Here is a 27,198-nt window from a genome sequence, read left to right as displayed (position 1 = left end):
TGAGGTAGACTTCACTCAGGAACTTCCATCATGAGATCTGCACAAGAGGACCGCGAGGAAAGCAAATGAAGTACACACAGCAGGGAGGCCTGATGGCTGATGTTTTAGTTCTCTCACATTTCCTGGTGGTTAGTATAGGCTAAGCTGTGCACATTTTGATAATGATTAACACCAAAACCCAGATACCATTTCAGGTCTCCCCTATATGAATTGCCAGGTTGCCCTATCGTGACCGAACAGGGAGGGAAAAATCACTCCCTTCTTTTTCCTTATTCCATGACAATACATACCTTTGTGGTGCAAACCCTTCTACTTGGCATATAGAGTTAGCGCAATGATGAAGAGTACTGATGCAGTAGCACTTGTCTTCTTTACTAAGGGTAGCCAAATGAAGCTAGTGGTATGAGCCATGCCCACTGTGATAATTAGTGGTTTCTGCCTGCAGTTGCATTGATGAGACATATCTGAATACAAAAACAGCGCATCCTACAATCTATGTAGACATATCTGGATTGCAAAAATGGGTTGCTATGTTTTTCCTTACTAAAAAATCAGGGTGGAGTCACCTGCAGCGGCGGTAGCTCCATTAGGGTGGAGGAGCATTGCCCACCCTGCTGCCAGCGAAGCAAACCTGAAAAATAAAATGATAATACAATTATTTTATCTCCATTTTATATTTTTCAGTGCAGCCCTACCCATGATTTTATCACCATTTTATATTTTTCGGTCCAGCCCTACCCAAGTGTTGGGGCATACCTAAAGTTTAAAGTGCGCTTGTCACTTTGGCCGCCTGTCTTGCGACGGCCAGCCTGACAGGCACACTTTAAACCTCTCCAACCCAAGCTGACTTAGATAGCCGGGTGGAGAGCAGGCACAGGCCTCCAGTGCCTGTAGGAGCGCTGAGCCAGCCCGCTCCAACCAATCCTGGCACTTTTCTAATGCTGTTTAACAGCATGAGAGCAGTGTCTGGATTGGTTAGGGGAGTTGGCTCAGAGACTCCTTGCTGCCTTTTTGCAATGGACTGCAGAACTGGGTACCAGAGAGGAGTAAGTATTTTTTTCTTTAAAATACTGTTTGTTTATTTAATCTACTGTTTTGAGGTTGCACCCAAGAGCATTCCTGTGATGCCTAGCTGATCGCCTCACCACTTTCAAAAGCAATCAGCCACCAGTGGTCATCTGAACTGAAGCACCAGGGATCAAAGGAAATTCTGATACATGAAGAACATTATTTGGGTAATCTACCCTTGAAACCTGGACTGTATACAAACAAGCAGGCCTTCACCATTACCCTGCTTAGAAGATAATGACCTCTTCTGATGGACCCCAAGAAACAACTGCACATGATTTTGCATAATAATGCATTCGCCATGCACCCCCCTACAGCACCATACGAGCTTTCCATTTTAGCTCAGAAGCAGGATCGAGTAGAGACCTTGTTCTGAAAAGAAGCAAGTGAACCTTCTAAATGTACATGGAGTGTCACACGATTGAACTTAATTAACTACAAAAGTTGTTACTTGACCCGAAAATAGAGATTCACTGACCCATTAAAGCAGATTTGTAGATTTCGTTCTGGCATTAATAGGCAACGTTACATTTGGGCTCTAAGAAGTTTTCTGTTCTGCCCCTGGCAAGTAAAAGATCCTCTTAGCTGTAAGTATGTTCAGGTGACTTTCAATTCAATTGACGTTCATTGAGAAAACTCAATAAAATAAAACGAAAACAAATTCACCACCTTGAATGTGTACTCGAAATCCCTTCAAAACATCTTGACTGATATGTTACATATTTTTGCATTTATCTCCGTTCTTTACCTTTGTAACCTGTATCACTCAGTGTCTGGAACCTTAGGTAGTGGTTTGAGGCATGTAAGTGGCTAACAGGAATACGGGGGAGAGAGGAAACACCCATGTCTTACAGTTTGCCTGGGATACACCAATACGCCACAACCTGCTGATTCGAATGCAGAGGTGGCTCCATCACAATGGCGAAGGAGCGTTGCCCCCTTGGCCAAGAATCAGGAGATGAAAAATAAAACGATAGTACAACTATCGTTTTATTTTTCATCTGCTGGCTCAGCCAGTCTATGTAGGGAGGGTGGGGCAGGGCCATGGAAAGGAGGAAGGGGAGCATGAGAGAGTGCACTTAAGTGCGCATGTATGTTTGGCTGGCCTGAGACGGCCGGCCAAACCGGCCAAACATACATGAGCACTTAGGTTTCTCCAGCCCAGTTGAGATTAACAGCCGGGCTTGAGAAACTGCACAGACCCCAGGGCTATGTCTGAGAGGCTGTGGCTGGCGCTCAGAACAATCCTGCCGCTTCTTACATGCTATGTTTAGCACGAAAGCAGCACCAGGATTGCTGGGGAGCCTGTGCTGGTGCGCCAGCGAATGCTGGGACACCACATGGAGGGAAGAGGAGCGAGGTGAGAGGAGACAGAGATAGGGTACGTTTTTTAAATTTTTTTAAAAATTATTTCCCAGGGGCGGCTCCCCCGGCAGGGCGGAGGAGCATTGCCCCCCTTCCCACCAGCAGCAGCAGCTGGAAAACCTTTAAAAGAAAACTACAATAAACATAGTTTATTATTGGTTTCTTTTAAAGGGGCGGGGCCACGGGGGTGACAAGCAGTGAGGGGGAGTGCCCAGCACTCCCTCTCAGAGCACATGTGTCTTTGGCTGGCCGCCTCGGGCTGACCAAACACACATGCGCAATAGGCTTTCTCCAGCCCAGTCCGGCTGGGAGTGCCTTGGCTGGGCGCTCCCAGCCAATCCTGACACTGCTTTGAGCAGCGTCAGGATTGGCCGCAGGGCAGGCTGGGAAACTGTGCCTGCAGCCGGCTGATGCAGAGGAAACAGAGGAGCGGTGCGGCCTGCGTGCAGGTAACTTTATTTTTGATTTTTTAAATTTATTAATATTTCCCCCATAGCTACCCCCCTGCTCTCCCCCGCTCGCCGCCCTTCCCCCTGTAACACCCGCGAGCCATGACTGTTATTTTCCCCTCTCCGTTTCCATCCCCTCCCTCAAACCCCTCCCCTTGACATTTGCGGCAGCCGCCACTGGGAGAGTAAGAGAATCACGCCCGACTCGTGCAGCAATGCAAGATGATGGCAACTTCCACTCTGCACTGTGTGGGTGAGAGACATGGTTGGAGGCAGGTGGCTTGAAGGAGGATGCTCCATCTAAGGGTCATAATACCCAAAGAGGGATATGAGCTCACACGTCATAGATGGCAGCAGTATAATTAAAACCACTGGGTGCATCCCCACTGCCGTGAGAAGAGGATGTGGTGCAAAGATTTAAATGGATGAGGCATGTTAGGAGTGCTGAGGGTTGATACCTCTCACATGCTGAATCTCTGCTGAATGACCCCTGACCAATGTGGACCCATATGTGACATGAAGCCATATTTGACATGGTGACTACGAAGGTCCAGGGAGACAGCAGAGATATGGAGAGCTAAAAAACGAGTCCCTAGTAAAGTGACTGATGCCAGAAACAACCATTTATTTCAAGGAGAATATAGACACCGTTACATCTGGGGTTGCCATGTGGAAAATATGCAATGCGGTGATTTGGTGTCAAGCGATGTCCTTTCTTCTAGCCACTCTTTGTGCACCTGGCTCCACTAGACCTGAACTCTTGGACACTGTATTCTTTCAAGTAGACAAGAGAAAGAACAAAATGGACAAGAGATTTCTGTCTCCCTGAGGCCTTCACTGAGATCAAACGACAATGATTTGTCTGCCAAAGTCACTGTGAAAATGGCGTGGATGCCCCTTTTCAGAGAGAATCAATGCTTTTAGAAGTCATTCAGGATCTTCTGTGTTCCACCTTAAAAAATGAGAGCAAGTTTACATCCCTCAAAGATACACTGGTCTTGGTTGAAAGGCAAGTGACTAAAGTTAAGGTGGAACTGCACTGAACTATACCAAGAGCTTTTACACTGGAGCCTTTTTTGACACATTTGTAGAAGGTGAGCAAATCCCAACAGGACTTAAGTAACAGTCCTGTAGCAGCACTGATACAAATGCAATCCCAGCTGAGACATTTGAAAGACACAACAGTGGCTGCAAACATTTATGTTTTGTGGGTGCTTCTTCAGCCAACAGAAGAGGAACTACCCTTCAAGGTAGTACAGAGGTTCTTGGATGTGGACATTTCCCTTCTGCCTATTCCCAATCTGTTAAAGTGTGAAAAGCCTCCAGGCTTCTATAAGATAAGTGATTGTTGGGGGAACAGTCATCACTGAGATGGACCGTGCTTTTGAGAGGGAAAGAGTACAGAGAGAGTCTAGAAGCAGACTCAGGGCGCCTATTGAGTAGGAGAGAGCATGATCTTTTCATGTGGTAGCCAAACAAACTGAGGAAGAATCAAAAAATCGAAAGTATCAAGAAAGATCTCAGTGGGGCACCCATAGAAACTGAGATGGCTTATGATGCTTGACAACATGCTATCTTACAGACTGGAGCAAAGATGTTCTTCTTGGAGTCGAGAAAACAAGACAGTGATTCAATATACTGAATTTCTAAGGACATCTACTCTATGCTTTCTGTTTTGCCTTCCCATTTGTTTGTGCATGAGAGAATAATTCCATTTGCAGGGCACGTGGATTTGGGATCCTTGAAAATAGAGATTTATGCACATGTTTTTATTTTTTATTTTTTATTTGACCTCTAGCTCTCTCTTTTGCATTCTCTTTTCTTTATTCCTTTTTTCCTCTGCCTCCTCCTGAATGGTAACCGGGAGAGTGGAGTCTGGAACTAGTGTAATGAGCTTATGATGCCAATTGTAATATGTCGAAAACTTCAACCTTTTCTTTGATCGCATGGGGCATTCTGCGGGTTGTTTATAACCTGTCTGTATCTTCTATAAGTGTACCTCTGGTGGCAATCGTAATATCTCTGAAGATTTAGGGGGTCATTACGACCTCAGCGGTCTTTTTGCAAGACCGCTGAGGGACCGCCGTGCGGAAGACCGCCTGTGCAGGTGGTTTGCCGCTCGAAGTATTATGACTGTTGGCTGCTCTCCGTCGTAATTTCGACGGAGAGCCGCCAACAGCCATACTTACGGGGAAGTGGCGGTTGCTCCACCTCCACGCCAACAGAACACCCCCCCAGCGAATCACGTCCTGTGATTCACCGTGGCGGTGTTCTGTTGGCGGTGTGGTGTCGGCGGAGCTGCCCCCATGGCTCCCGTCCCCTCCTGGAGGATCGATGGACCAGGTATGTCGATCGTCCGTTAGGGGATGGGGGTGGGGGGGTGTTGTGTGTTGTGTGCGTGCATGGGGGTGTGCGTGTGTGTATGTAGAGGGGGTGTGTGAGTGCGTGTATGCTTGCGGTGGTGTTGTGTGTATGGGAATGAGTGCGTGTATGGCTGTGGGTAAGTCTGTATGGATGTGTGCGTGTATGTTTGAATGTGGGTGTGCGTGTCTGACTGTGTGTGTGGATGTAGGCATGTATGTTGGGGTGTGTGTGTGTGTGTTGGTGGTGCCTGCATGCGTGTCGGTGTGTGTGAATAATGTTATGTTGGGGGTCGGGGTGGGGAGGGAGGCCCTGACACCTTTGGGGGGTGGCAGGGGTGGTGGGGGGTGTAGGGGAGGGAGTCGGGGTGGGGGTGGGGGTTGAGGGAGACCCCTATCAGTGCCAGGGAAGGAATTCCCTGGCACTGATAGTGCTTACCGCCATGGATTTCATGGCGGTTCAAACCGCTGGAAATCCACGGCGGTAAGCCGGGTCCAAATACCGCCGGCGGTATACTGACGGCCGCCGGGCTGGAGACCGAGGTCTCCAGCCCGGCGGTCGTCTCCGCCCTGGTGGGCGGGACGGAGAACCGGCGGTTGACCATGGCGGTAACCGCCATGGTCATAATACACCAAGGTAAGACCGCCAGCCTGTTGGCGGTCTTACCGCCGGTTCTCCGCCATCCGCCAGGGTTGTAATGACCCCCTTAGTGGCATTGCCAGGAACTGCAGTCACAGCGGTTTCTATCAATGCACATTGCTGTTTGGTGCAGGGTTGCACCAGCATGATGCAATCCTTTACCAGAGTAATTTTTTTAAAGAAAAAAAAAAGAAACTCCAAAATGAATTTTCGTTTTCAAAATAATAAAAGAATGCTCCCCTTGCTATGGGAACCATTCCCATGGTGGAGGGAGGCTTGTGGACAGTAAAAAAATGCCAGGCGGACCTGTAGCCACTTCTACAATGGCCCTTAGTTCCACTGTCTGGGAGATATGGCTATGGTGGTGATGGAGTAGTCAGCACCACAGCCAAACCGAAGGGCCCCCTGCATCAAAATTGGGTGGGTGGATCTTCATGTTGGCAGTGTGTATATTCCGTCGCCGTTTCAAGGGAATAACCACCACCAGTATATAAACTGGGCCTTTAGTTTTTCTCCTGGGTCATGTGGTAACATGTTTTAGTTGTTTTATATCCTTCATATGTCTTCAATAAACATGAATGAAAACTAAAAAACAAAGTATTTTAAAACTGTCTTGTCCAAGGTGGAAAGTTATTCTTTGGTTGAGGTTGTGGCAATGCCTTCAATCGGCCCGCTAATCTGCAATGATTACCAAACCCATAATCTGGGCTTGTGGTTTAGTTTTGTTTTATTGTCCATAATTAATTGAAATGAGAAATGATATATAATGACATATAATATATATCTGTGTGAACCTCAATACACTGACAGCTTTAAAGCAGCCTTATATTTGCATTTATTCTTTATGAAAATATGCAGCTGCACTAGTCTGTCTTCTCTCTTTATTTCATCCACCAGGTTTCCCAGACGTTGAGAGTGTTATTGAGGCTTCATTAATTCCATTAAAGGTTGTCGGTATATGCATTGCTTGAAAGTAAAACAGCAGCAAGCATTTCATCTCTAGGTAATGTAAAATGTGTTGTTTTATGGGCTTCTTTTATCTTTTTCATTACTTGATTCATGATTTACAAACTGCCACAGGTAATTTTTATCCACACATCCAATCAGGATATTAAGTTTGCACTTAAAAAGCTGTTACTGTATCACTGTTGTTTGTGAATAGTTCAGAATCTTCTGGACTGATTTTCATTACACTGATTTACAAGTCTCCCAAAAACTACATGATGGCCCAAGTTTGGTGTAAATCTGTCGTGTACTTTTTGCGGTGCATGTCAGCAAAGGTATAGCCATCTGGGTGGGATGGATTTAGTTCCATGAGAATAGACTATCAGGTCAATGGTTGAGTAATTTATAAAAGTCAATAAGACTCAATGACACTAGTATTCAATTTGCATTTTTCATATCACATGTTAAAATACATTCTAGGCTTTCCTTTGGTTCAGACGAGTCATGTAATTTCTCCTTAGCACTCCCTTAACCCATGCTAAATACTTACTAAATCCCTCCCATTTAGTAGTAAGTGTTGCCCTTTTTCCAGCCACCTGCATTTTTAGTAAGTAATATTACTCGAGTACTACTTTATGCACTAAAAAATGAAGTCTGTTAATCAGATCTATAAAAGCATGTCAAAGCCTATTCACAAATATGAATTTACGTGTAAGTTAATCTACACATGGAAGGTTACTCATACACTTTTAAGTTCCATTACTACTTTGGCTATTTACGAGTGTAAGGTTACTAAAAAATGTAGACTCACAAGTCTCCACCCTCATGGGTGGAGACAGATTTACAAGTGAAAAATTACTGCAGCCAAAAAGGCGCAGTAGTAAGTCCAGCACCACATATGACCAACCACTGTTTCTGCAACACCCTCCAATAGAAATAATGGAGGCAGGGGCTCCAAATTTAACCCCATAGGAAATAAGGTTAAAATTTCTTTCCAGTGTAAAAACAAGCCTTTACAATGCAATGGGTCTTGCAATTGCTCGAGTTACAGCTATTAGTGTTGTAAACTCCTAACTGGACTTTTCTTGCCACATAACTTGAAAATCCAAAGTAAAACAGTTTCACATAAGCAAGCTGATTCACAGCGCCGCGCCGCTGTGAGCATCAGTGATAAGGAGCGACACAAAAGGAAAAGTAAGTTTATTTGAGGTCAAAGTTATCGGCAAAAGTGCAATTAGCCATGTAACAGGGGCAATAGCCAAGGTGGTAACAAAACCTCCCAGAGGAGGGGCAAAAGTAAACCATTTACCAATGTCATCAAAGGACTTTTGAAGGGCAAGCCCACGAACGACTGGAAGTGATGGGCATGAGATGGGCGTTGTTAAAAGCCCAGATACAGACCAACACGTCGGAAAAGCAGCACATGCGCGCTGTTGTGCTTGACCTAAAAATAAAGTATGCTAATATTTCTTTTAATTTAAAAATAAATGTAATTTTAATTTATTTAAAAGGAATTTAAATCTACTGTTTAGTAATGTTTAGTACATGATACATAAAGATTTTACTTTAGGTTCAATTTTTTTGAAAATTACATTTGATAAAAATAATTTAATTTTAATTTGCTACAATCCAAGTAATCAAATCCTTATTAAAACATTAAGGGCACAATTTAGATGTTGACGTAGAGGGAACTCCGTCGCAACAGGGATGGAGATTCCTCCCCTGCAACACAATAGTCTACCCACCTGATTTAAATGTGGGTGGATCATAAGTTTGGCTATGGCTGCGATTACTCCATCACTGCTGTAGACAAACTTCTCCGAAGGAGCTCACCCACGCCATAATATGCCCCCCTCGCCATGGAAGATGACTCAATGGCCAGGGGCAAGGGGGGGCATTATCTTTAAAATCAGGATTTCTGTTTTTTTATATAAAAAATAAAACAGTTTGGTGCAGGGCTCGTCAAGTTAACAGAGTCCTGCACCAAACTGCAAAAAGCATCTACAGGAACCAGCGTGATGGAGGTTCCTGGCAAAGCTTTAGCAATGACTGCCTGCTTGGCGGTCATTTCTAAAAATGGCGGACAACAGCAAAGTCAGGGTGACAGAATAATTTACTCTGTCGCCCTGGCGAAGAAGCGGTCCTCCCGCCAGTACATGTGTCTGGTCCTAAGTTATCCAAAGTTGTGGCAACTTCTAGCTCACCCTAGCTAGCTCCCTCACCCTAGCTAGCTCCCAACTAGGACCAGTATGATTTGAGCATAAATTATCGTGTGCAGAATTTGAGAAACAGTCCCATGCTTCGAAACCAGTGTACAATTGAACTGCCTTGCCTAATGCCATGTCACACCCACTCCAAGGGCTTACTAGAGATGGCGAGGGCACAAGAAAACATTGCACTTAACTCACATTCAGGTAGTGTGTAACAGATGCTGCTTCTCGACGGACAGGGAGCGTTGTACAGAAAGGGCAGCAGTTATATTTCAGACTAATGCATTTGGCAAAACGTATCAACTTTGGACTTCTTTACCTACTAAGCCCACACTATGAGTTAGTGGGAAAAGGCATGATCAAGCCTTGTGAAAGAGAAGGAAGGCTCAAGGAAGTCTTTCTAATTTTGCATGAGTTTCTTCTTTTGGTCACGCAGTTCCCAGTGAATCTGAGCGCATGTAGGGGCAGTTTGGGGTCCTTTGACAGAGAATAAAAAAGGAAACCAGCGAAAGGCTGGGGTTTGCCTATATTGTGGCGATGTTGGAGATATGATTCAGACGACCTAAATAGCCTCAGAAAAATCCAAATATGCAGCGTGTAATTTATAATGTGCAATGTGTATTTACTGTGTCTAAGTTGGATGGCAGGAAGGAGCAACGCTGCTCGCACCATGCTTGTTGTCCTTCTCACACCATGCTTTTTCTTCTATTACTTTCCTGTTTATATTTATTCTGCATTCCACCTTCCACCACCAGTCTCTCCACAGTAGTTAATTACAACGTCTCTCTGAGCAGTTGATCCCGGACATCTATGGTGCGAGCTGGCTGGTCTTGGGCTCTGGTTATTACAATAAATTATCAAGTTTTCTCGCACTTTTACGTTCTGGAAGGGCCGGCTTTAGGACTCTACACTTTCTGGCACTTTTAACGCCTGCTCGGAGCAGGTGTTAAAAGGAGGCGACTGTTGGTTACAATAAGCCTCTGGGTGCTTTGCAGGATTAGCATCAAAACATTTTACGCTAATCCTGCAAAGCATCGGACTAGCGTCAACAATTCTGACTGTAGTCCCCTGACTACCGTCATGTTGCACTGTATTTTAAATACAGCGCACACATGGTGGCGTTAAGGGAGCACTAAGGGGCGCAAGAAAAGTGGTAGTGCACTGTGTGCAGCACCACTTTTTTCAAATATGCCCCCATAGGGGCATATTTAAGAGCCCTTAGTGCCATTCTAATGCCACATTAATGTCGTTTTTTAGGCCAATGTGGTGTTAGAAGGCCAAAAACGCTGTGCCATATTTACAAAGTGGTGCAATGCTGCATGCATTATATGCCACTGCACTCTACGCCAATCTACTTTGCACCACAACACTGTATGGCACTATATTCTACTCTGCAACACTTTACGCCACTGCGCTCTATGTCATTGTACTCTACATCAGTGCACTCTACGCCTCTCTATTCTGCTCTGCACCACAGTACGCAAGCCACTGCTCTCTATACTATTCTGCTTTGCACCACTCTACACCACCACACTCCATGCCAATGCACTCTATGCCCCTCTACTATATACCACTGCACTCTATGACAGTCTGCTCTGCAACGCTGCACTCTCTGCCCTTGCACTCTGTAACACTGCACTCTCTGGCCCTGCACTCTGCACCCCTGCATTCTGCGTCCCTCCACTCTGCACCCCTGTCCTGTATGCCCCTGTACTCTACGCCCCTACATGCTTCAACACTCCACTGTATGCCACTGCACTCTACTCAGCACCGCTCTAGTCTGTGCCAATGCATTCTAATCAGCACCAGTTTACTCTATGCCACTGCACTCTACTCTGCACCACTGTACTCTACACCACTCTACTGCACTCAGTGCTAGTGCACTGTAGGCCACTACTCTATACATAGCTCCACTCTACACCAATCCACTCTAACCTATGATGCACCACTGCAATCTACCACACTGCACTCTACATCAATCCACTGTAATCTGCTCTGCACCACTGCATTCTACGACACTGCAATCGACCCAGTACCACTTCACACCACTCTATTCCACGTTGCTGCACTCTACAGCACTGCATGTAACACTAATTCACTCTACACCGCTTTGTGCAAAACCATTAGACTCCACATCAATCTAGTTTTCACCACTGCACTGTACACCACTATTTTCCACATTGTAACACTACGCCACTGCATTCTACACCATTTCACTCTACGTCACTTTACTCTGCACCACTGTATGCCACTCTACTCTACACCACTGCACTCTACATCATCCTACTCTGCAGCACTGCACTCACCACCACTGAACTCTACACACTCTACTCTGCGCCACTGAAGTCTATGCCACTGCACTCTACTCTACAAAACTCTACTGCACTCTATGGTAATGCACTCTACATCACTCTAATCTATGGTGCACCACTGCACTCTACAACAGTGCACTCTATGCCACTTCACTCTACGCTGCTCTACTCTACTTTGCACCACTCTACCCTATGTCAGTGCACTCTCCCCCGCTCTTCTATCGACCACTGCATTCTTTGCCAATGCACTCTGCCACTGCATTGCACTGGACACCACTCTACCCTGCACTACTGCACTCTACGCCACTGCACTCTATGCTACTGCACTCTACACCACTTCTCTATGCCACTGCACTCTACCCTGCACCACTTCACTCTACACCACTTCACTCTACTCTGAAATGATCTATCTACTCTATGCCACTGCACTCTATGCCACTGACCTCTGCACCACTTTTCTCCACTCTGCGCCACTCCACTCTACGCCACTGCATTCTTCTAACCACTGCACTCTATGCTACTATATTCTACTCTTCACCACTGCTCTGTAAGCTACTATATTCTACTCTGAAACACTCTACACCACTGCAGGCTACACCACTGCACGGTACGCCACTATACTCTACAAGACTGCACTCTCTGCCACTGAACTCAATATCACTGAACTCTGCGCCACTGCACTCTACACCGCTGCAAGCTATGCCACTCTACACCATTGCACTCTGTTAATGCACTCTGTCTCTCGATTCTACTCTGCACCACTCCACTCTGAGCCACTCTCCTCTACATCGTTGCACTCTACAACACTCTATTCTGCAAGACAGTCCTCTCCGCCACTAACCTCAGCTTAACTCTACTGTGCACCACTTCACTCTACGCCACTGCAAGCTACACCACTCTACACCATTGAGCTCTACTTCACTGCACTCTACGTCGCTCTATTCTACTCCTCACCACTGTATTCTAAGTCACATTAATTTGCACCACTCTACTCTATCCCACTGCACTGTACGCCACTGACCTCTAACCTGCACCATCAGGTCTACCACTCTACGCCACTACATCCTGTATCACTACACACTACTCTAATCTATTCTTCATCACTGCACTCTACACCACTCTACTCTATGCCACAGTGCTCTACACCTCTGAGGGGAGCTGAGTTGTGCCCTGCATATGCTGATGGGTTTTCCTGAGCTAGAGTGGTGGGAGGAGCTGACACTTGCACCTGAATGGTGCCTGTCCTCCATCAAAGCAGTCTCCAACTGCAGAGAAAGGCAGGGTATTGCGCACTACATAGACTTCTCTTTGAAGTTTGCCTACTTCAGAGACAGAAATGGGTATAAGTACTGGACTGCTGACACCCTATAATTAGAACACTTCTGGACTGAGGACATTCTGCCAGGAAAAAGATATGGATGCCGTAGGAGGGACTGCACTCTGCCTGTTGCTTTGTTGTGCTGGCCTGCTGCTTGCTGCTTCTGTCCTGGGAGTGAAAGGACTGGACTTTGCTTTCTATATCCTGCTTTCCAAAGGGCTTGAACTGAGCTTGCCTCCTGTTAAGAAGTCTCAGGGACATCAAAGATTCCTTCTGCCAGTGCTTGGGCTCCTCTGCATAGAGTTCTGACTTGCCAAGTGGTGCCAACTCTAGTCCCTGTTCCCTTGAAAGTGTAAGGTGGTGACCTGAAGAAGAAAATCCATGCAGAGACGCGCTGCAGCAGAGAAATTGACGCAGCGCCTGTCCCTGTGGCTGAAGAATCACAGTGCCTGTCTCGCGACTGCAGAGCCGACACAGCCTGTTTCTCCGTGGCTCCATCAACAGAGCGCATCTGGATTTTCCATGCAACATCCCCCGGGCGCACAGTTTCTCATCGAACACGCACTGCAGTAAGGAACCAAGACTGTGTGTCATCATCTTTGTTTTTGACGCATTCCAGATACATTGTGCTAAAAAGATACAATAATTGATTCCTATGGATTAAGACTCATTTCAACTTTAAAAAGTGATATCTCTACTTGTGTATTTTAGATTTTTGTCGTTTTGGTCTTGTTTTACTCAGATAAAAATTAACCATTTTTCTAAACTGATTTGGAGTACTTTTGTGGTGCCTTCACTCTGTTACTGTATGTGTGTACAAATACTTTACACATTGTCTCTGGGATAAGCCTGGTTGCTTGTGCCAAGCCAGCAAGGGAGTGAGCAGAGGTTCTCTTAGCTGTGTGACTCCCTTCCCTTGACTAGAGTGATGATCCCCACTTGGACATAGTGAAAACCACTTCCAACTAGAGACCTCATTTGTAACAATGCTAATCAACTCTACTCTACTCTATGACACACTACTCCCTCCACGAAACTCCACAACACTCTACGCCACTCCATGACACTCTCCTTTACCCCACTAACCTTTATCCATGCAGAACACCAGCTACAGTGGTGTACAACATTGCTAAAACATATTGGAGTTGCCAATAGCTTTTGCAAAGGTGAGTCCTATTGGCTTTGCCAATGCTTGTTAATTTTTATTTTTATTTTTTTATAAAGAACTTTTATTGATTTTAGATAAGATAAACAGAAAGGAAATACAAACATAAACACAAATAGTTTGGCACCATTAAACCAAAGTACGTCGTTCATCCCACTGGCCCCCTTGGGCCCCACAAACAATGAGTGTGTGTATTCGTCTAGTTTTGAGTCAGTAGTTCACAGTATTGCAATGAGTAACAGTACTATGTACGTGCACCCTAGACACATCTCCCTCATCACGGAAGGGTCAGGTCCGAGGCTGGTGTAATTCGTCATTCAGGGGCACAGACAGGCTAGGTGTCTAACGCGTTTACCCATTTTCCCCATACTCTATTATGCTTGGCTGGGCATCCCCTTGCTTCGTATATAGGTTTTTCGCATTGCGCGCACCAGTCCACCCCTCGCCTCCACTTGGCCAGAGCCGGTGCTGTTTCAGCCTTCCAATCTACCATGATGTCTCTCTTTGCCACCAAGCAAGCCACTCCCAAGAAGGTGCGATTCGCCCTAGTTAGTCCCGTTTCCTCCATGGCCCCCAGCAGAAGCCGTGTAGGAGACATCTCCACCTCAGATTGTAGGACTTCTGAAACCTCTCCTATGACTGCCTTCCAATACGTCTCTATGACTGGGCAGGCCCAGACCATATGAAAAAAGTCGGCATCGAGGGCAGTTAGCTGTAGGCCGGAGCCCTGCTTTAAAGAGTCTTTTGGGGGTGAGGTATGCTGCGTGCAGATAGAGGGTTTGTAACATTTGAAATCGGGAGGAGATGGCCAGTGATCGGGGAGCCATCAACGCTTCCCTCCAATCTGTCTCTTCTATTGGACCCACCCAGCCCTCCCAATTTGAACGGAGTCCCTCGAGAGGTGGGGAGGTGTTAGTAAGTATAGCGCGGTATAACTGAGAGATTCCCCCCTTCCCCAGGCTTCCCATCAGTACCTTCGCTTCCAGTGGGCTGTGTTCTGGAAAATGGTCCCCTGGTCGCACGTGTACTAGCAGGGCGTGTCTAAGTTGTAAATATTTGTGGAATTGGGTATTGTTCAGTGAGTAGATTCCTTGGAGTTCCCCAAATGATCGCAAGTGTGACTCTCCCCAGACATCCCCCAGGGTGGATATTCCAATATTGTCCCATTTCTGGAATCCTTCCAATGCAGAGACTTCCGCCAACCACTTTCCTTGTCAAAGAGGGGTCTGCTGGGTGAGACAGCTCCACCAGCCCGACACCTTCTGGGCCGCTCGTCACCCTGTGAGAGTCATCTTAGTCACTTCCGGAGTGTCTCGTGGGATCGGACTCCCGTACAGCACGTTAAAAATACCTTTGTAGCCTATTGTTTGGAGTTCCAATCTGTACGCTGGGTCTGTCCAGCCCCCCCGCAGCCAGTCGTTAACTACTAGCAGGTGTGTTGCCAGGTAATAGAAATAGATATTAGACATTCCCAGCCCCCCATCGTAGATATCTCTCTGACAAGTAGTAGGGGATAGTTTGGGGCGGGAGCCGTGCCACAACAATTGGTGCGCTGCTGATTCCACTTCCTTGAACCACTTTCTGGGGATTGGGTATGGGAAGTTCTGTAGCTGGTATAGGAACCTGGGAAGTATCATCATTTTATAAAGTGCTATCCTGCCCAGTAGATTGAGGGGGAGGCTCCGCCACCGCTGGAGGTCGTCTTTAACCTTCCTAACGAGTGGAGTGATATTTAATTCCCATGTCAATTCAGGTAAGAAGGCTATGTGTACGCCCAGGTATTTAAAGCTATTGCGGCGGATCAGGATGCAATTTCACTAGGTTTCCTCGCAAGTGAACCGGTCTCGTCCGTAATTTCAGGGATAATTCTATCGGCTAGTGGAGGTGAGGCCAGCCAGTGTAGGAGTTTACCATTCAGTCTCCCCAACCGTACACACGGGCCATTGACGCCCTCCAGGAGTGTTTCGCAGATTCCAGTACTACTTGCCTTATCTCTTCCCTGACCATGGTAAGGCGCCTCAGGGTGGATGCTGAGGCGGCTGTGGTGTCCAGTCGTTCAAGGTATGCTTCCCTGGCTTCGAGTTTCTCGACCCGTGACTCACTGGCACGTTCCCAGATGCGGACAAGGTGCTTGGCGTAGCCTCTGAGTGAGGCCTTACATGCAGCCCAGATCGTGCCCGGGGATTGTACGGACCCTAAGTTCAGGTCAAAATATTGGGTGAGGTGGTCCCTAATCTCGAGGATGTATTCCACTTCTTGTAGGTGCCAAGCGTTCATGCGCCACATCGGGCACTGGGTCGGGTCGATGCCTCCCAGTCGGATTCGTACTGGAGAGTGGTCTGAGACCCCTCGAGGTAGTATTTCTGCATTGGTGACCCTAGAGACATCCAGTGCAGGCATGAACACAAGGTCGATTCTGGCCTGGGATTGGTGGGCAGCCGATGTGTGCGTGTACTGTCGCGCCCTGGGGTGCCAGGTCCTCCATACCTCACACAAACCTAGACCGGCAGCCCACCCGTTCAAGCTTGATGCCCTTCCGGACCGCGTGGTGGATATAGATCCAGAGACGTCAAGTCTGGGGTCTAAGACGGAGTTAAAATCCCCTCCTATTAGTGTGGTACCTGGGGGAGGTCTGTCAGAACCCGGCGGAGCGTGAGTATGAAGGGGTCCAGCCCGGCCGGAGGGGTGTAAGCATTCACGACATTAAACGGTAGGCCGTGTAGCGTTCCCGTCACCACCACAAATCTACCTTGTGGGTCTGAGTGTGTGGCTGTGACCACAATGGGCAGTGTGCGGTGGAATAAGATGGCCACCCCTCTAGAGCCCATTGAGAATCCTGCATGGTAAACCTTATCGTATCTTATACGCACACAATAGGAAGAAACACATAGGAAGAGGCGCTCACAGGAAATCTCCACATTTTTAGATAAGAAACATTGTAGGCACGGTGCTCGTGGCAAGAGGAACTTCCTAACTCCTCTAGTGTTTCCTAGGAAACTAATAACAGTAAGAACAAATTGTCACTGCACTCGTGTATCAGTACTCAATACTTAGGTAAATGTTTCCTAGTCCATATTACGTATCTTGTGCCAAAATATTCCGATGAATTTCGCTGACGCACAGGAACTTATGAGTGAGTATAACTCAATTTATTTTTCCAGAAGAGCAGATCATTGCAGAAAACGAAAACGTTCATTGATTCAACATGGGCCCGGCTGCTCGGGCCTGAAGGGAGACCAGTGGTTGACGGCTCAGTCAAAGAAGCAAGGGGGGAGGCTCCAAGCGCCTCGCCATCCGGCGCATCACGGGCGCCCCGTCAACCATCTTTATTCGGGCTTCCTGCCCTCGAGCACCCGGCCGGTGCAAGGCCTCACCTCCGCCTCCCGTTTCTCGGGCTCGCCCCAAGCACACGCGGGCCACGCCCGGGGTGGGGCGGCTCGCCCCACTGGAGCCGCTCCAAGAAATGCCAAGCGGGCCAGTTACGACCGCCGACAGCTGCCCGGCGGCCGCCTCCTCCTTCCACCGCGCATGCTCAGCACGGCGTCACCACCGGGGCGCCAGCAGCCACGATGCGGCCCCGCAGAGCCCGGCCTGGCAGAGCAACCAGGCCGGGAACGCAAGGCACGGAGCCGCAGGGAGCTCCAGCCACAGCCGCTGGAAGTCAGGTCAGTCTTCTGGGGGAGCACGAGCTCCAGATGTCGCGGCTCACGGCCGATCGGGGGTGCCAACAGCTAGAGCACTCCTGGGGGTCCCGTGAGTGAAGGGACAGGATCAAAGAACGCAATTTATCCGGGCGAATGATGGAGGGGTCCAGAGCACTCTTAGGGTGCGACCGCCATCTTGACGCCAGTAGCCACCGCTTGTTAATTGTTTTATGGACTCACAGGCATATTTATTAGACGCTTCTGCTGCCTTAGCATCACTTTTCTTGCTACTCCAGCAGCGCAAACCTCTCAACCATATCTATGATGCCACACAAAGACACTTTAAGTGGCTTTAAATAGCCTCATAGATATGTGCAATTCGATGCGTTGCCTTAATCTGTGCCAGGGAGACATTCCATGGGCATTTCAGTGGACTTTTCCACGCAACATGCATGGATTTTGACGCTGCTCCAGATTGACTTAATAATGTATACCTGGGCCGCGCAAAAACCTTACGCCTCCCAGGGCAGGCGTTAACAAGGAGAAATATTTTCATTTCTCCTCACTTTTTCCTCTTTACATGTGTGCTGCATGCACACACATTTTTCCTCTTTCCATGTGTACTGCATGAGGTTTGGGTGGGTCATTCTGCAGCACATATAAAAAGAGGAAAATGCCTCTCTGGATTGTTTTTGTGCAGGGAGGTATCCCTTTATGCACAAAAACAATCCTGTATGCAACGCAGGCACCCTTGCACCATGGTGGAAGGGTGCCTGCGTTGGTGCTACATAGCCTGTTGTGCACCAGCACAGGTGGAAAGGATCAGAATGCATTGTATTTCATAAATAGGGTGCATTCCTGCCCTCTCACATTGACGCAGGGCAGCACAGCAAGAAGACTTGTTGCGCTGCCCTACGCTAATTCCCCATAAACATGGGCCTCAGGTTTTTTTTTTAGGTGTTTTAACTCAGTTTGTATTGTTCTACATAGATGATACCATGGTGTTTTCTAAGGCTGTTTTATGGAGCCTCAAACACATGTTAGCTTGGTGCTGACAAGACTTCAGGAACATAATTTGTTTTGTAAACTAGTAAAAATCAAATTTAAAAAGGAAGAGGTTGGGTATCTTGGATTCAGATTGAATACTTCAGCACTTTCTATGGAGCCAAAGAAGGTTTTACAAAATCCAAAATGGTCTCCACAAATTAATGTGAAAAAGAATCCAAGTTTCCTTGGATTTGCAATTTTTTATTTTCAATTTATTAACAACTTCGCAGAGATCTCTGGTGATATAACACCTGTGTTATAGAAGGAATGCATGAAGAAAGATTTTCTTTGGGGTGATCAAGCTGAAAAAAGATTTTGTCAAACTGTATTCATAATTTCCAAACTAAATTCATTACAACAATTAAACAGCTGCAGCAACTCCAGGTGGAGTATTATCAATCACAAGGAATCATCCAATAGAACAATACATTCATCAGGCAATTAGGCTGCTGCTCATAAACTGCATACATACTAGATGCAATGGACAGGAAAGGTATACAATATAGTGGTGCGAGGATAAAGCAGAGCCATAGAAGCAATACCGTAATCAAAATTCCATAGCAAGAATTGAAAAAGAGACAATAAGGGAAAAAGGGAAAAGAACCTGACCACTGGTAGAAAGCCCTAGAAACAAAATAACAGGACTAGCACAGTCATGAAGTTAACAGGGATGTGTGGATTAACAAGTAAGTTTGGACGGGGCCCCAAATGCTTTTGGTCCATCTGGAAGGGGGTAGCATTGAGTGACACACATCCACCATTGAGTCCCAGATAGAAGGTACCCGCCTACACCCTCATACGCAGGCCACACGATGTTTACAAAGGAGCAGCGCTAAGGCAATAAGATTATTGTTATCATCGGGCAATGCTGTCGGGAGACACAGGAGCAATGGATCCAATTGTGTGTGTAGCATGTCTGAGTGTGGAAAAGACAGTAGACCAGTATGCCACAATGGGTGGGCCCCAACAGGGTAAATGTAGAAAGTCAGCCCCAACCCCATGACATCTAACACATTTATCATGGCCCGTAGTTTATATTTGTAGAGTTTGGATGGGGTGCAATATAATTGATGTATATATTGAAAGTATATAATTCGGAGTTTGCCACTGAGAGACAGGGACTGAGTCGGACCACTTATGCCTGCCCACTCTCTGTCAGAGATGGCTTTGCCCAGGTCTGCTTCCCAACAAAGCTTGGTGGGCTGTGAGCCCAGCTTCAATTCAGACTGTGCAGAAGCATAAAGGCGAGAAAGCAGGTGCTTTGGAAGAAGACGCTTTGAGCAGGAGTGTGAAGGAAACATATTTAGATCTAACGAAGCGAGCTGTAAATCAGTGGTAGCAGTAAGGTGATGACAAAACTGCCCATCAGAGAAAAAAATGGCTTTTCAGCCACACCTTATTGCATCACTTATTGGGTGGCCAACCTCTCCTGCAGTATACCATATACAGGGGACCAGAGGATCTTCTGCACAGGAGAGTAGACCACCTTGAAGCCAAGTTTAACCTGGATCCACATGCATGCCTGATGCATACATGTTACTGTGTCTATATCAAGGCTCGATTAGTGCAGGCTGATGAGGACGGGAAGAGGGGTATGGTGTACCTGATCATGTGCAGTTGCATAGTGTGCCCAGGAGGGGGTGGTAGCAGCCAATAGTAAGCAGAGGGTCCCGAAGTACACTGATAATACAGTTCAAAATCAGGGGTTGCTAGACCACCCCGATTCTATGGCAGGGTTAGAATTTCTCCATAGAGGTGATGCTGACCTCCCGCCCGGGCAAGTCACACCATAAAGGTATGCAGCATACAAAAACAGTATGGGGCAGGTTATAGGGATGTTTAAAAAAGATAGGGTAGGCACAGAAGGATGATCATTTTCATGATAGCAAATTGTCCCATCAATGATAGGGGTAATTTTCCAGCCACGGATCTGTTCTTCCATTTTGGTAATTGCTGCTACTCAGTTCTCAAGGATAACATCTGAGTTATTTGCATTTACTCGGATACCCAAATAGTTGAGTCAGTTACCCATCTTTAAGGGGGGCGAAAGTGGGGAGGGTTTAGTGGCAGGAGTGAAAGGAAAAATGGAGGACTTGGTCCAATTGGTAGCTATGCCAGAGACCACTCGGAGCAAGGAGAATTCCTGCATAACAGGATCCAAATTCTCCCCTGAGTCACTCAAATAAAGGGAGATATCGTCTGCATAAAGAGAGACTACTATGTTGCATGGTGAAACCGCCATGCCTCTATGCTGATGCAAGTGGCGTATGGCCGACGCCAGTGAGGGCAACAAAGGGTGCCCCTGATGGTTACCTCTGCCGATGGGTATGGGGTCCAATAGCAAAGCATCCACCCAGATTTCAGTCATAGAAGTAGTGTAAAGTAGCCGGGTCAGGGATCCCAAGTCTACAGAGTACCACAAACAAGAGAGGCCACTTCAGAAATTCAAACCCTTTTGTGGCGTCAAGAAAGACAGCCACAGCCTTCTCCCCAGGTTTCAATTGATGCAAGAGGGCAAAAAGCTTCCAAAGATTGTAGGAAGTAGAATGTTTTAGGATGAAACCAGCCTGATCAAGTAAGACCAGCTCCGGGAGCATCAAAATCACCTGGTTGGCCAGCACTTAGGCAAAAATGTTGGCACCAGTATTGATAAGGGAGAGAGGGCAGCAGGATTACGAGGACTCGGGGGGGGTTATCAGGCTTCAAGAGCATGAAGAAGCTGAATTCACAGAGGTATGGGAGCAAGATGCCAGTTTGCAATGCCTCCCCTTAAATTTGTAACAGTCGAGGGGCAAGAATCTCAGAATATGCCTTATAAATTTCAGAAGGGAGTCCATCAGTCCAACGGGGCTTGCAGGTGGGTAGTCCACTAATTACCGCTGTGATCTCTTCCAGGGTCAGCAGCTCTACTATGAAGGCACAATGGGGGCCTTCCAGCCAAGCTAGAGTTAAGGAGTCAAAGTACAGAGTACAGCCCTCTGCATCGCTGGTATTCCGAGGAGTGTACAAGTGTGTATAATAATCTGCAAATTCTGCCAGTATATCCTCAGGGTCATAGATCAGAGTACCCTCATCACAGGTCAACTAAGTAACAGGCTGGGGACTCCGGCGGTGATTTAGCAGATGAGCTGGAGTCTGGCTCAGCCTATCTGGCTCCCCGTATGCATGCACTCTAGAATAGTGATACATATGTTTGTTTTCGGTATCCATCAATTCTTGATTTTCATTTACAAAAAAAACAGAGTTTGACTACCAAGTTTAGGTGATCAATCAGCTCTATTTCATGGCCCAGCTACCTAAGGCATTGTTTCAGTGAATCTAGTTGATGTTTCAGCATTTTCCGAATCGAGAATTGTTTGGACTTACATATGCCCCGAATTGATACTTTAAAGGTTTCCCACACTGGGCCCATTGAGTCCACAGATCTTTCATTCATCTCAGAGAAATCAAAAATATAATGATTGATTTCTGAGCAAAAGATGGGATCCAGCAGTGCCTTGGGGTAAAGCTTCCAGGAAAGCGCTGTGTGTATGAGGTAGGAAGAACAAGTGTAAGTATAACAGGCGATGATCAGAAAGGGTTGAAGCAGATGTTCCGCCTGTGTGACCCAGCTGCCGACGTCAAAGGTTACCAGCCAATAATTAAGCCTAGCCCAGGATTCATGGAGAGCAGGTTCATGGGTACCCTCCCTACTCCCCAGATGGAGTCTTCCATAGACCTATAAGATTGTTAGTGTCTATAATGTCCAGCAATGCAGTTCCAGCAGAACGGTGCATGCAGAAAACTGGGTTAAACAATCAGCATCACAATCTATGGCAAGGTTAAGATCACCCCATGCAGAGTACACTTTCAGAGGAGAGAGCAAGGCAGTGTTTCCAAATCGTCCAGAAGAAATCCGGGTCATTAATATCTGGCTTATAGGTATTGATTATGGTGAGATGTTTGCCAGGTATTAATAATTGCAGGATAACAAATGGTCTCTCTGGGTTGGTAGCTTCAGCTAGTAGGCGGACCTGCAGGCCTTTCTTAACAAAGAGAACTCCCACCCTAGCATTAGATGAGTATGAGACAAATATTTTGTGAGACGCCCAGTGAATGGCAAATGGTATATCTGTGGACCACTTTAGATGTGTCTCCTGCAGGAGAGCAATATGAATGTTATGATGGGTCAGGTAGGACAGGACATTCCACTTCTTCCGTGGGTCATTAAGGTGATGCATATTCCAGGAAATTAAATTAAGGTTCAATCTACTGTGGGAGTTGTGCACCATATAAAACAGGACATAAACCCAGGTATGTAGACAATGGGAGGACAAACAACCAAAAATAGCATGACCAGTAGAGACTAACTAACTGCAGTTGAAAATAAAGTGAGCTCATGAGCGATCAGAGAGCACCAGCTTATGTAGAAGACATCATAAAAAGTAAAACAATTCCCCTCTGTCAACTCCCCACCCACACTGATTACCCCCCACATCAGTGAAACCCCTGTCAACAAGCACAATACCAGTAACACAACATCATATTGCAACCACATCTCAATAGAGAGATGAATAAAATGCACAATGCACCGGGGTTGGCTCAATACAGTCAACCACTCCGCTCACAAAACAAAATAGGAGGGCTAAGCATCCTGAGATAAAGGAGAAAACATGAAAGCAGGCCCCAACAGGCATAGGCCACCCATTCGCCAGGCTCCAAAAGCATGCTAATGTCAGATAACCATGAACCTAGGCATGGGTATCAATCAATAGTAATTATACGACTATGCAACTCATCTGAAAAGTAGGTCAGCCTGACATCACGCTCCCAGCCAGCCACAAACTGGCATTCTTCCAGCAAACAAACTAATAGAGAAATATGACTGTCCAAGACAATCAAATGTCAGGACCCATAGTATCCGAAATGCCGGGGTCACTTCCAGGGGTGGAAAGTTGGTGTTGTGACAGTGGCGCGAATGCCTTCCAAGGGCACCCTTGGTGGCATATATAGCCTCAGGGGGGGATGTGAACAGAGTCACTTTGCCAATTAATTTGCAACGAAGGCGTGCAGGCTACAGCTCAGCATAGGGTTCACTGTGTTTGTGCAGAAGTGCTTTCACCTCCTGAAAAGCACGCCAAGCTCCCTGCACCCGCAAAGTGAAAACAGGAAAAATGGACAGCCAAAAACCCTGGTATTGGAGGGCTCTTTTCTCCTGTGCCCACCATGAAACAGTGTCACAATCTTGATAGTTCAAAAGTCAGGCAATGGTACGCGGGGCAGGCACTGGATGTGAGACCAGAGAGCGGTGAGCTCGCTCTAGAAGGAGGCACTTGGAAAAGTAGTCTGCCTCAAGCAGATCGCAGAGCGATTTCTCAACAAAAGATTCAATCTTGCCGGTGTTGGCAAACTCTGGCATGCCCATCAGATGCAGATTTTTGCACAGAGAGCCAGCCTCCAGGTCTTCATTCTTGTCTGCCATGCACATTGCTCCATGTCGGTTGCCCAGTTTTCCTGTTTTATCAAGTTGAGTTGTCAAGTTATCAGTTTTAGAGTTGATTCACTGAAGGCAGTCGTTCATTTGTAGCAGTAATGTGTGAGTGTACGGTTAACCAGAGATGACTCCACCATTCTCCGGGGACTCTCTCTCATCTGCCATCATACAGATCACATCTTCACGGGGCTCAAACCCTGTTTGGATTGTTTTGACTCTGTTTTACTCATGATAAGGGAAATAAAAAAAAGAAGAAGGGTCACAGTAGGGACCAAAGCAGGGGCTCCAGAACCAATGTGGTAACCAGTAGCCAGCAGTGGTAGCTGACCATGATGGAGCAGTGTATAATGCAGGGGTGATAAGCCTCATACACCAGGGAGGGGAACCAGGCAACAGGAAAGCACCCTGTGACAGGTAAGTGTTAATGGAACGGAAGGCGTAGTAGGTTGTGATATGTGATCTTTTTATTTTAATTTCTGTAGACTTTCTTTTCTAGAACGTATGTCTCTGTCTCTCCTTTCTCAGGTTTTGTCTTTATTGCTGGGTAGTCTTGGTAGGGCTTCTTCAGGGTCTTCCTAACTGGGCTTCTTTCCTTCAGGCACCCATCACAGACTCTGACCAATGACGACACCTGAAGGGAGAGAAATAAGAAGCCGTATTTTAGAAGGTAAGTAGGTAACTTACGGTCCTATTCTCCTGTCTTTTTTTCTTCTCCTCTTCTACCATCTAACTTCTCCTTACTTTACACTTTTGCTTTCCCCGTGTTGTTAGTGACGTTCTTTCTTTTCTCTCTCTCCTTAAGCGACTCTTTGTCTTTTCCTTTTTCTTTTTCTTTCCTTTTACTCTCCTTGTATGGTATGCATAGGTTTGTATCTTTCTGAGGTTAATACGTGCTGCTCTTTGACCCGTGCCTTCCTGGGTTTTATTTGTGCGTCTTTTCTTTGGTTCTTTCTTTCCTTTCCCCCACCTTTTTCCCAATTATCTATCCCGTGCACTCAGGGTTTATAAGTGAGTTTCCTCTCCTTTCCTCCCCATTCCCCAGTATATACCCTGTACCTGCTCTGGCCACGTTCTTCCTAGAACGTGGCAGGCTCCAGCACTTCCTCTCCTTCTGTCCTCTCCTGCTTGCCACTGCGCGACCTCAATGTAACTCTCCTTTTTGAGCCAGCAGCTCCGCGTCTCTTTGGGATGCCGCTTCCGTTTGCCTCTGTTGCCTTGCTGCGAGTTCCTCCCTCGATCTCTGCCTCCTCCTTCCTTTTCATTACCGAACTCCTCCGTTGTGCTGACGTTCTCCGTTTCGCAGCATGGGACGCTTGAAAAACACCCCACCTCCTCCTCTTCAGCTGCCGTCCATCGCGTGGTACCCCCGGGGTACTCCTCTCCCGGCCAGGGTCCTGGCGCCCTGTCACACACCCCCTCTCGCACCCCAGCAATGAAGCGTCCAGTCTGCTCTATGTGGGCCCAGCTCAGCGTATGTCCTACTCTTCCTGACACAGGGGACTCTACACTGTGGGTAGAGTCCTACAGTGATATAGAGCCTATAGATCTCTAGGGGTCCCAGTTGTGGGATGGGCAGCAGTGCAGGAAGAGCAGAGTTTGTAGTGTATGGTAGGAGTGCCACTTTGTTGCAGTACAAACAGGCTAGACAGTGAAGGAAGGAGTAAATGCAGTCCATGCTGAGCCTCCATTTGGGAGTCAAAGGCCATGCCTGAGCCAGTAGATATTGCAGGAATGCGCACAGGAATGCAGTCACAGTGATTTGGAGTATGGGCTTCAGAAGCAGATGTCAGGAACTCGGACTGAAGAAGCAGAGGTGATTTGCTGTCAGCCGCCCGAGCACGGTAGCCTGCCCCAGCCCACCCAGCACAGCCAGGACCCAGACAAGTGTTAACACCTACAGTCCTGGACCCCGCCAAGTTCCAGAGCAGGCCACACAAAGACACCAGTCCCAGCTCACCCATCCACTGTGAGCAGTCCCACACAACATCCAAAGTCCCCCCCCCCCCCCAGAAGTTCAGGTGCCGCACACTGGACCCTGATAGCAGCAGAGGGGAGAGGACTCCCAGAGAGTTCCCCAGCTCACCCACACCCCGACCATCCATACCTGTTAGCACCCCAGCCACGCTATCACTGCTACTGCCCCCCCTCTGCTCGGTTTAGGCCTGAAGGGTTGGGCAGTGAATCTGCCAGAGGAGCAGGCTGAAATCACATCACAGACCTCTCGGAGGCACTCTCTGATCTATCTACCACTAGGCCTCGTCCAGGCTAACTGCAATAAGGCCTGCCAGCGGCTCCCACCGGGGCAAAGTCGGTATCAGCAGCACAGCAGCACTAGACGCAATCACCTCCAGGAATGAAGGCTTGCTCCTCACAGATCCAGGCAGGGAGGAAGTGTGAAAAGAGCCCTGTTGATGGATGGATGAAGCTGAATAAAGTGAGTAGGGAGTGAAGCTCCCTAGTTAGGCAGCCATCTTGGCTGGCTGCAGGCCACTCCCCCCACAGAAAAGGATTTTTATACACTCAAAGAGATGTTTACTCAAGTATCACTGTGTCATCCTGATATATAAAAAAATGGATTGTGTAAATAAATGTCTCTGAAAAAACAATTGGGGGAGTTTTGTTGCAAAGACAAGAAGATGGAGAAGAACACCCTGCCTTTTACTTATCCCATGTCTTGTCAGAGTCTGAACGAAATTACTCAGTTCTAGAAAGTACTTTTCACCATAAATATGGCTTGTTCTGACTGGAGACATACTTTCAGGTGCAGTAGAACACCATTTGAAATTCAAACTGATAGTCCATATTTTTGTAAAATTCAGTGCAAGAATAGTCAATGAAGTAGATGTGCATTTTCCTTTGCACAGTATAATGTTAACAATACAAATAATTCTGATTAAAAGAGCGTTTTGGCTGGTCCTCTATCTCACTGTTACTCTGGGATATCATTCACTAGCCTGCAGTTCCTTCCTATCATTGACTGAAATTGTTCAGTCATTTTAGGCCAAACCAAGACAGATCAAGAACAAATGGATCCAAAAGAATTAGAAGATTTTAAACCTCTATTAGACAGAATTCATTCAACAAGCTATACTTTTTCTGACAAAAGAATTACAGTTGGAAGTAATGAGCATGTGTGATAACTCCGCTATGTCTGTTCAGAGTGGAGTTAAAACAGTGTTGGCTTTAGTTTTATGATCTGTTT

Source organism: Pleurodeles waltl, chromosome 12, assembly GCF_031143425.1.
Source record: "Pleurodeles waltl isolate 20211129_DDA chromosome 12, aPleWal1.hap1.20221129, whole genome shotgun sequence".
NCBI lineage: Eukaryota > Metazoa > Chordata > Amphibia > Caudata > Salamandridae > Pleurodeles > Pleurodeles waltl.
This window is presented reverse-complemented; position numbering follows the sequence as displayed.